Genomic DNA, 9,822 nt, shown 5'->3' with positions numbered 1-9,822 from the left:
TAACAAGTCCTCATTTATTCTCCATGCTTTCCTTTTTCTCCTTTTTCCTAATTTCCACATAATTGGGTTATGATCTGAGCCTACCATCGGCATTATTTCCACCTCTTTAGTCCATAACGCTAAGTCTTTTGAGGCCCAGATCATATCAATTCTTGATAATGTAGAATGCCTTGCTGAATAAAAAGTAAACTGTCTGCTTTTAGGATATTCTCTCCTCCATACATCTTCAAGAGTCTCTTGTTGAATCAACTCAAAAAAAAGCTTTGGTAAAAGTCCTTTTTTCTTTTGTGCTGTTGTAGTTTTTTTGTCTAGTTCCAAATCTGTCACTCCATTGAAGTCTCCAGCAAGAATTATCTGATCATATACAAAATCGTCTAATTGCTTCCTCAAGTCCTCAAAGAAGCTTTCTTTTGCACCATTAGGTGCATAAAGTCCGACTACCAACACTTTCTTTGAATTCCAAATACATTCCACTGCTACAAATCTAGCTTCCACATCTCTCATAACAAATTTTGGCTGTAGCTCCTCTTTTATATACAACACCACTCCTCTTTTTTTCTTGTTAGAGGCCGCTACAAATTCTTTACCCAATTTTCCAGATTTTAAATATTTTACATCCTGTTTTCTAATATGGGTCTCTTGCAAACACACAATGTCACATTTTTGTTTTAGTAGCCAGTGGAAAATGTTTTTCCTCTTATTCGGTGAATTTAGTCCATTTACATTCCAAGATAATACCTTACACTCCATACTCATTGTCTTGTTGGTAAGTCTTTTTCATTGTCCTTAATAAATCGCTCCATCTCTCGCTCAGATCTGATACTTTTTTGGCCCCTCCAAACTCAAAGGACACTCCTTCCGGTAACTCCCATCTGTACCTGATTTTCATGTCCTTCAAAATCTGAATTAGCACTTTATATTTTTTCCGGTCTAACAACACTGATCTGGGCAATTCCTTCATTATGATAATCGTCTTGCCATCAATCTCCAATGGATCTTGAAATTGTTTTGTCACAATCATCTCTTTCATATTTCTTGTTGTAAACTGCACAATCACATCTCTTGGTAATTTCCTCTGGGTTGCGATCCTCGAGTTCACACGGTATGCCACGTCTAGGATAGCCACAATTTCCTCTTCCTCCTTCCCCAGGTATTCAGCCAACACCTCAGTCATCTGTTCTTGCGCTGACTTTCCATCCACTTCTGGCAGACCACGAAAACGTAGCTGCTTCTCCATATGTTTAGTTTCTGCAACTGACATTCTCCCCTTCACCAGTCTCATCTCTGTTTGTTGCGTGTCTATTAAGTTCTCCATCGCGTCTTCTACTGTTTTAACTCTCTGCTGCGTTCCTTGTAATTCACTTCGTATCGTTTCCATGCCTTTTTTCACTTCTGACAGCTCCGACTTTACTGTCTGTGTAACCTCTTTAATCTCTTTAATCAGCTCCAATTTCGTATCCTTAAGCTCTTTAATCATATCTAAAAGTTTTTTGTCCAAATTTTTATCCAAGTTTTCTATCGCCGATTGCCACACTTTTTTCGACATCGTGGGGCTTGCTTTGGCTCGCTCCCACGAATCTGCTCTCTTCCTTAACTCCGTGGCGTAAAATTAAACGTTTTTCTTTTTCAAATGTCCCAATCTTCTTTCCAAAATTAAGTTTTAGATTTTAAAGTGTCCAAAATGTCGGGCGTCTTTTCTCTATGGTTTCTCTATGATTTTGTAATCCAAGATGGCCTACTTCCTTTTCCGCTGAAGCCGCGACCCTTCCCTTTTCAAAGATGGCGATTCCCTACTTCCTGCCCTCCAGCAAGGGCCGCTTCTCTCCAGCCGCTCTATTGTTATTACGCACTTCCTGTCTCCCGTCTTCCCACAGCAGGTCTCGCGATGGTATCTTTTTCTCACCGCTCCAAAGCCACAGGTATTCAAAACAATAGTCCGTTTTCTTTAATAACTTCTTTAAACTTAGTCTCTTTTCAAATACAACTCCTGCCGAGTCTTCCCCTCCTTTTCGCTAGTCTGTTGCAGTTAAAAAATCTACTTTTTTTCCTCTCTGTTTTTATCGATCTGTCCCGTATTGAAAGATAACGATCTTTACCTTCTCTTCACTTTTCTCGGGTTGTAATCGCTGTTTCGATTTTAAGTTCTCCTCTCAGCTTCTTCCCCCAATCGAAGCTTGGGTATGTAGGTCTTATGCCAGCCGAATTGGCCCCAAAACTGCCGCAGAGATTATAGCCGACCCATCGCAAGGTGGGACCTCAAGGATCGGGAGGGGACCCGTTGTGTAGAGCCCCCCCTCGTCCGAGATCTAGCTCACCCTAGGGTCTTGAGCGTTCTTTGCCTGCTCCCCGCCTGAGAGCAGTCGGCCGTGGGCTATTTTCACCCCACCGGCCGGTTAAAACGGCAGTCCGGTCAGCTCCGCAAATGGAGCTGCGTTAGACCTCCATGAATCCCAAACCGGAAGTCGTCGTCTTGTGATGTCATCTTGAGGTCAAAGGTGAGACCATCCAACTCCTCTTCTTTCTGTGAAGTCATTTCCTCCCACTTTAAATTTCCATCTCATATCACTCCCCACTTTGCCTTTTTCTACCACCTTATGCCATAATGAACTTTTGGGCCTAAATATTTCTGCTGATATAACTGGCTGCTATGAAGTTATGTTCCACTCAACATTAAACCCCCCCTCAAAATCCTCTTATAATTTTTTTTCAGTGTTCAGAAAAATCCACTCTCAAGACACATTAGAGGGTACCAGCAACTAGCAGTCCTATCTTTTAATTGTCAGCTGGCCTCTGGCCTTTAGTGCCTTTACAAGTGATAATTAATCCATTTCTCCTGCAAGCAGAAGTCCAAGACTGTATAACTACTCGAGGACTTCCATTTCTCCGATACCAGCTTTAATTCCAGGAGAACTACAGGCTCTCCCTTGAGGTTGGTAACAACTGCAAACAGTAACTAACAGCTGCAATATTCAGAGAAAATGCTTTTGAGGTGCGTACACGCACGCACGCACACACACACACAAATCCTTTGGCTGAAAATGGAAGTAAAAATTGTTACTGAGGGCCTAGTAGTTTTCATCACCATTCTAAGGCCAACCAACTATTGGAGGGAAGGCTGTACGGTTTTCAGTCTGAGCCTGGAAACTGGTGGGAGGGTTGGGGGTGGGGACATGGTGAGTGTGTGTGTGTGAGGCATCATGATTGTGGTGAGGTGACTTTCAGGGAAAACCATAGAGTTCCTGGCAATTCCTAGAACTAACCACTGTCACTTCTGAGTTTTCCCCAGAATGACCTTGTCATGCTGGTGATGTCACTGTTTTTTAAAATTTTGCTCACTATTGGAGTAGCAGAGGACAACAGGATCTTGGGATGCAGGATGTTCTTCTCCCATGGTGGGCTTGGCAGCCCTAGAAGGCAGTTCTGGGTCTTGATGCTGGGGGAGGGATTTTTTTCTTTGAGTCTAGCCTGTTTCCCTAATTAAAACTGTCCTTGCAGTATAGTTTCTCTCTCAGCCTTGCATCCTGTTTTTTTTTTTTTAAATAATCACAAAAATTATAGTAATTGCTGCCATCCTAAATGAGCTTTTATAGTTGTCTGTCAGTCCTCTGGAGAGTCATAGCTACCTCGTTTTCTCTTATAAAAGCTAAATATCCAATTTCACCCATGGTGCAGCACAACAGAGCATTATGCTCATAGGCAGGTACAGAAAGTTCAAACCCAGAAGTAGCTTAGATTGCAATGGCTAAAAATAGCAATCCAAGCATAAAAAAGAGATATTCTATTTTTTTTTTAAATCCTCTTTGTTGTATATGGATATGTACGGTCTGTAGCTGCTGAGTCCTACAAGCAAAGTCTATTTCCAGTGCTGGATCCAAGATGTGGGAGCCTAGTTGACCCCAAAGAAGCAATAGAACAGAACTTGTCCCTTAGCAGATGAGTCTCTTGAGTAACTTCAGTCCCATATTTTAATAGCAAAAAAGTTTTGGGATTGGGATAATGATGATTCTTCCCTGCCCCCAACCAGTGACGTGGAAACAATCAACCCCTTATAAATCAGAGAAAATGCAAGAGTTTGAGTTTCTTTTATTTATTTTTTATTTACATTATTTATAGTCTGCCTTTCTCAAGGCGGATTACACAGTATAAGTCAATATGATCTACAGCTGAGACATTCAATAAACAATGCAATAGGGTATTGAATTTGAAAAGAAGCAGAAATCTGATATAGAGCTAGAACAATGCTGAAACAAAGAATAAGAAATTTAAACAGGACACATTAAACAATGCAGAAATTACCTGGTAGGACCACACTCACAGCAACAGACAGTACACAGTAGTATAGTTTACATCCTGTCCCTTTAGCAAAGCATCCTTTTGAACCATTTTGTTATAGTACAGCTCTCCCACATGCTTAAAAAGCCCTCCTGAATAATTCAGTTTTGCACAGTTTGTAGAAATCCAGGCGAGTGGGAGCCTTTCTGACCTCATCAGCTGGGCCATTCCATAAAGGGGGAGCTGGCTCACAGAATGTGCACATGTGGATAATTGTTTGACTTTGCCTATTTGTAGGGTGACACCTGCATAAGGCCCTGTACAGTTGAGCAAAGCTGCTGTGGTAGAACATAGGAGAGAGGTAGCCCTGCAGCTATGAGGGACCAAGGCCATGTGATAGCCAAAACTTTGAATTGAACCCGGTACCTGATGGGTAGCCAATGGAGTGACAGCAGAATGGGAGTAATATGCATGCTCTCCCTAGTTCCTGATAATAACCAGGCTGCGACATTCTGCACCAACTGGAGTCTTCGAGTTGACTTCGAGGAGAGACCTATGTAGAGTACATTACTGTAGTCTATACTTGATGTTAACATGGCATGGAACCAGGTGGCCATATTGGCCGTGTCAAGGTAGGGGGGCATCTTTTGGACAAGACTGGGTTAGAAAAAGGCACTTTTTGCAGCTGCATTAACTTGCTTGTCTAGCAGCAGTGCTGTATTAAGTATAACCCTTAGGCTCTTTACTAAGTCAGTAAAGTTTCCAGTCACCATGCTAATAAAGCAGATTAAGTGCTCTAAATGTTGAACAGCTTGTCCAGGAAAGACAGTATTTTTTCCATTCATAGCTGTCTGGGGTAGGCTGACCAGTTCTCAGATTCTTAGTGATATTGAATGGCCAACCATAAAGTAGGCAGGATGCAACGAACAAGTTTTTGTTATTTATCCAGACAACAATCATTACACATACCAGGTAAAAAAGACTCGCTCTGCTGACTCTAACAATTAAGTTTAATTCTACTTCTAGTATTTTTTTTATCCTGCCCTTCCTCCAAAAAGCTCATGATTTCCCTTTCTCGTCTTATGCTCATAATTGTGATGTGGCTTAGACTAAGAGAGTGACTGGCCCAGTTCACTCAGCGAGCTTCATGACTAAGTGGGGATTGGAACCGAGATTTATTCATTTTCACATATCCCATTCTCAGCTATGTGTTTCCAAATCTGCTTACTATAATTGATGGCACTAAAACAGTAATGTATTTTTAAAACCTTAAATTGATTTAAAGTAGTAATACCATTATGAGCCCGTTTGGTGTAGGCGTTAAGAGCAGCAGGACTCTAATCTGGAGAACTGGAATTGATTCCCCACTCCTCCACTTGAAGCAAGCTGGGTGACCTTGGGTCAGTCATAGCTTCTAGGAGCTCTTTCAGCCCCACCCACCTCATGGGGTGATTGTTGTAAGGATAATAGACTAGGGGTGTGCAAGCCAAAAATTTTCGGCTATAGCCGAAAGTAGAAAGCCGAAAGAAGATTCTCTATCGTTAAAGCCGAAAGCCGAAACAAAAATCTCTTTCGGCTTTCGGCTTTCGGGATTCTTTCGGCATTATTTCGGCATTATTTCGGCTTTTTTCTATGAGAAAATGCCTCCGTCTTCCAGGACGCCTGGAGGAGGCATTTTCCCACCAAATAAGCCCAAAATTGGTGGGGACCTTCCTCTAACCCTTCTCTAACAACCACCCAAGTTTCAGACAGATTGAACTTTGGAGGGCCATGTTATGGCCCCCCAAAGCAGGTCCCCCCATCCTCCCATAAGAAAGCGAAGGAGCAGCATATTGTTAGCATGCTGCTGCTCATCTTTCTTCATTATTTCCTATGGGGAAAAAATGAAGAGGCAGGCTTCCTTTGCCAGGGGTGGCATTTTGCATGCAAAATGCCCCTTACCCTCAGGGGCCCTTCTCCCACCCCTCCTCCCACCCCCCACCAAGGCTCAGCCTGCTCCCACTTGGGGGGGCATTTCATGGCCTCCCCAAGTAGGTGCTCTAATCTCTACCACTGACAGCTGGGGGAGGCTTGTGTTGCCAGGGGTGGCATTTTGCATGCAAAATGCCCCCCAACCCTCTGGGGCCCTTCTCCCACCCCTCCTCCCACCCCCCACCAAGGCTCAGCCTGCTCCCACTTGGGGGGGGCATTTCATGGCCTCCCCAAGTAGGTGCTCTGCTCTCATCTCTACCACTGACAGCTGGGGGAGGCTTGTCTTGCCAGGGGTGGCATTTTGCATGCAAAATGCCCCCCAGCCCTCAGGGGCCCTTCTCCCACCCTTCCTCCCACCCCCCACCAAGGCTCAGACTGCTCCCACTTGGGGGGGGCATTTCATGGCCTCCCCAAGTAGGTCCTCTCAGCCCCTAAAGTCCACCCCTTACAGCCCCACACAAACCCAATTCCCCCCCAGCTGCCACACACAGACCCAAATCCCCACATTAGCCCCTCACAGACCCAAATCCACCCCCACCTGCCCCACACCCATAACCCCAGGAACAGGCTGGCAAAGGCCAGCCCTCTCCCTTTGTTCCCTATGCTGGGAACTTCTAAACTCTCTTTCCCAGGGCAATTCTGCACAGCCCAGGGGTGCCACAATGGTGGGCACACTTCTGAGTGCCAGCTGGTCCCTGTGAAAGAGCACCTCAACCACAGACACCCTCCCTCAAATTCCCCCACCACCTACAGAGATGGCTGGCCAGCCAGCCCCATTGTTCCCTATGATGGGAACCAACTGCACAACAAAGAATAAAACAAGAACAACACAAAATAAAGTTTTAAATTTTTTTTCTCCCTTCCAAAGTACAAGTAGGCAAAGCATTATGACACATTACACCAGCAGTCCCCCACACAGAAAAATAACACAACTCACTTAACGTCAGAGAATCACAAAGCATGATTCCTGTCAAAAAGACTTTATTTCTTGAACAGCTTTAGGTTACACATCAGGGGGGAACACCAAAGGGCATGGCAGCACTATCTTACACAAAAATAACACAACTCACTTAACATCAGAGAATCACAAAGCACAATTCCTGTCAAAAACACTTTATTTCTTGAACAGCTTTAGGCTACACAGCAGGGGGGGAACACCAAACGGCATGGAAGAAGTATCTTAAACAAAAATAACACAACTCACTTCACATTAAAGAATCACCCCAAAAAATTGCTGTCAAAAGCACTTTATTTCTGTAACTGCTTTAGGTTACACAGTAGGAAGGCACCACAGAGCAGGAAAGCAGTGTACTACACAAAAATAACACAACTCACTTCACATTAGAGAATCACACAAACACAATTGCTGTCAAAAACGGTGAAGTGGGTTGTATTATTTTTTGTAGTACATTGCTATCATGCCCTGTTGTGCCCTCCTACTGTGTAACCTAAAGCTGTTCAAGAAATAAAGTGTTTTTGCCAGGAATTGTGTTTTTGTGATTCTCTGATGTTAAGTGAGTTGTGTTATTTTTGTGTAAGATAGTGCTGCCATGCCCTTTGGTGTTCCCCCCTGCTGTGTAACCTAAAGCTGTTCAAGAAATAAAGTCTTTTTGACAGGAATCATGCTTTGTGATTCTCTGATGTTAAGTGAGTTGTGTTATTGTTCTGTGTGGGGGACTGCTGGTGTAATGTGTCATAATGCTTTGCCTACTTGTACTTTGGAAGGGAGAAAAAAAATTAAAACTTTATTTTGTGTTGTTCTTGTTTTATTCTTTGTTGTGCAGTTGGTTCCCATCATAGGGAACAATGGGGCTGGCTGGCCAGCCATCTCTGTAGGTGGTGGGGGAATTTGAGGGAGGGTGTCTGTGGTTGAGGTGCTCTTTCACAGGGACCAGCTGGCACTCAGAAGTGTGCCCACCATTGTGGCACCCCTGGGCTGTGCAGAATTGCCCAGGGAAAGAGAGTTTAGAAGTTCCCAGCACAGGGAACAAAGGGAGAGGGCTGGCCTTTGCCAGCCTGTTCCTGGGGTTATGGGTGTGGGGCAGGTGGGGGTGGATTTGGGTCTGTGAGGGGCTAATGTGGGGATTTGGGTCTGTGTGTGGCAGCTGGGGGGGAATTGGGTTTGTGTGGGGCTGTAAGGGGTGGACTTTAGGGGCTGAGAGGACCTACTTGGGGACGCCATGAAATGCCCCCCCCCCAAGTGGGAGCAGTCTGAGCCTTGGTGGGGGGTGGGAGGAAGGGTGGGAGAAGGGCCCCAGAGGGCTGGGGGGCATTTTGCATGCAAAATGCCACCCCTGGCAAGACAAGCCTTCCCCAGCTGTCAGTGGTAGAGAAAAGAGCACCTACTTGGGGAGGCCATGAAATGGCCCCCCCAAGTGGGAGCAGGCTGAGCCTTGGTGGGGGTGGGAGGAGGGGTGGGAGAAGGGCCCCAGAGGGCTGGGGGGCATTTTGCATGCAAAATGCCACCCCTGGCAACACAAGCCTCCCCCAGCTGTCAGTGGTAGAGATTAGAGCACCTACTTGGGGAGGCCATGAAATGGCCCCCCCAAGTGGGAGCAGGCTGAGCCTTGGTGGGGGGTGGGAGGAGGGGTGGGAGAAGGGCCCCTGAGGGTGAGGGGGCATTTTGCATGCAAAATGCCACCCCTGGCAAAGGAAGCCTGCTTCTTCATTTTTCCCCATAGGAAATAATGAAGAAGATGAGTAGCAGCATGCTAACAATATGCTGCTCCTTCGCTTTCTTATGGGAGGATGGGGGGACCTGCTTTGGGGGGCCATAACATGGCCCCCCAAAGTCCAATCTGTCTGAAACTTGGGTGGTTGTTAGAGAAGGGTTAGAGGAAGGTCCCCACCAATTTTGGGCTTATTCGGTGGGAAAATGCCTCCCCCAGACGTCCGGGAAGACGGAGGCATTTTCCCATTGAAAAGCCGAAAGAAAGCCGAAAGAATCCCGAAACGTTTCGGCTTTTTTCTTTCGGCTACCCGAAACGTTTCGGCATTCCCCGAAACGTTTCGGCATTCCCCGAAAGAAGCCGAAACACTTTTGTTTCGGCATTCTTTCGGCATTCTGAATGCCGAAACGCACATCCCTATAATAGACCACTCTGAGTGGGCGTTGTCTTGAAGGGCAGTATATAAATAGAATGTTGTTATTGTTATTGCTGTTATTATAAATGTTTTTTAATTACAAAATAAAACAAAAGCCTGGTTGAATCAGAAGGTCTTAACTAGAGATTGGCACGAACTACAAAACCCCCGAATCATGCGGTTCGTGGTTCGTGGGTTTCCCTGAACCAGGAACCATGAACTCCCATGAACTGGGGCAAGTTCCGGAACCAGTTCGTGGTTTGTGAGGTTTAAATGTCCCTTTCCGGCTACTTAGCAGCTGAGAAAGGGGCATTTAATTGTTTAAAGGGCCCTTTCCTGCTGTTTGCAAGTGGCAGGGCCCTTTAAATGCCCAAATCCCACATATTATCCAGAAATGATTTTTGCAGTCATAGCCAATATCTGCCAGGTTCATCCCGCAGCTCCAGATGGGAACAAAATAATTACTTATTCTATGATATTTCACACATGGCTGCT

This window comes from Eublepharis macularius, chromosome 5 (assembly GCF_028583425.1).
Source record: "Eublepharis macularius isolate TG4126 chromosome 5, MPM_Emac_v1.0, whole genome shotgun sequence".
Taxonomy (NCBI): domain Eukaryota; kingdom Metazoa; phylum Chordata; class Lepidosauria; order Squamata; family Eublepharidae; genus Eublepharis; species Eublepharis macularius.
The sequence above is the reverse complement of the archived record's forward strand: the minus strand, read 5'-3'. Positions refer to the sequence as shown.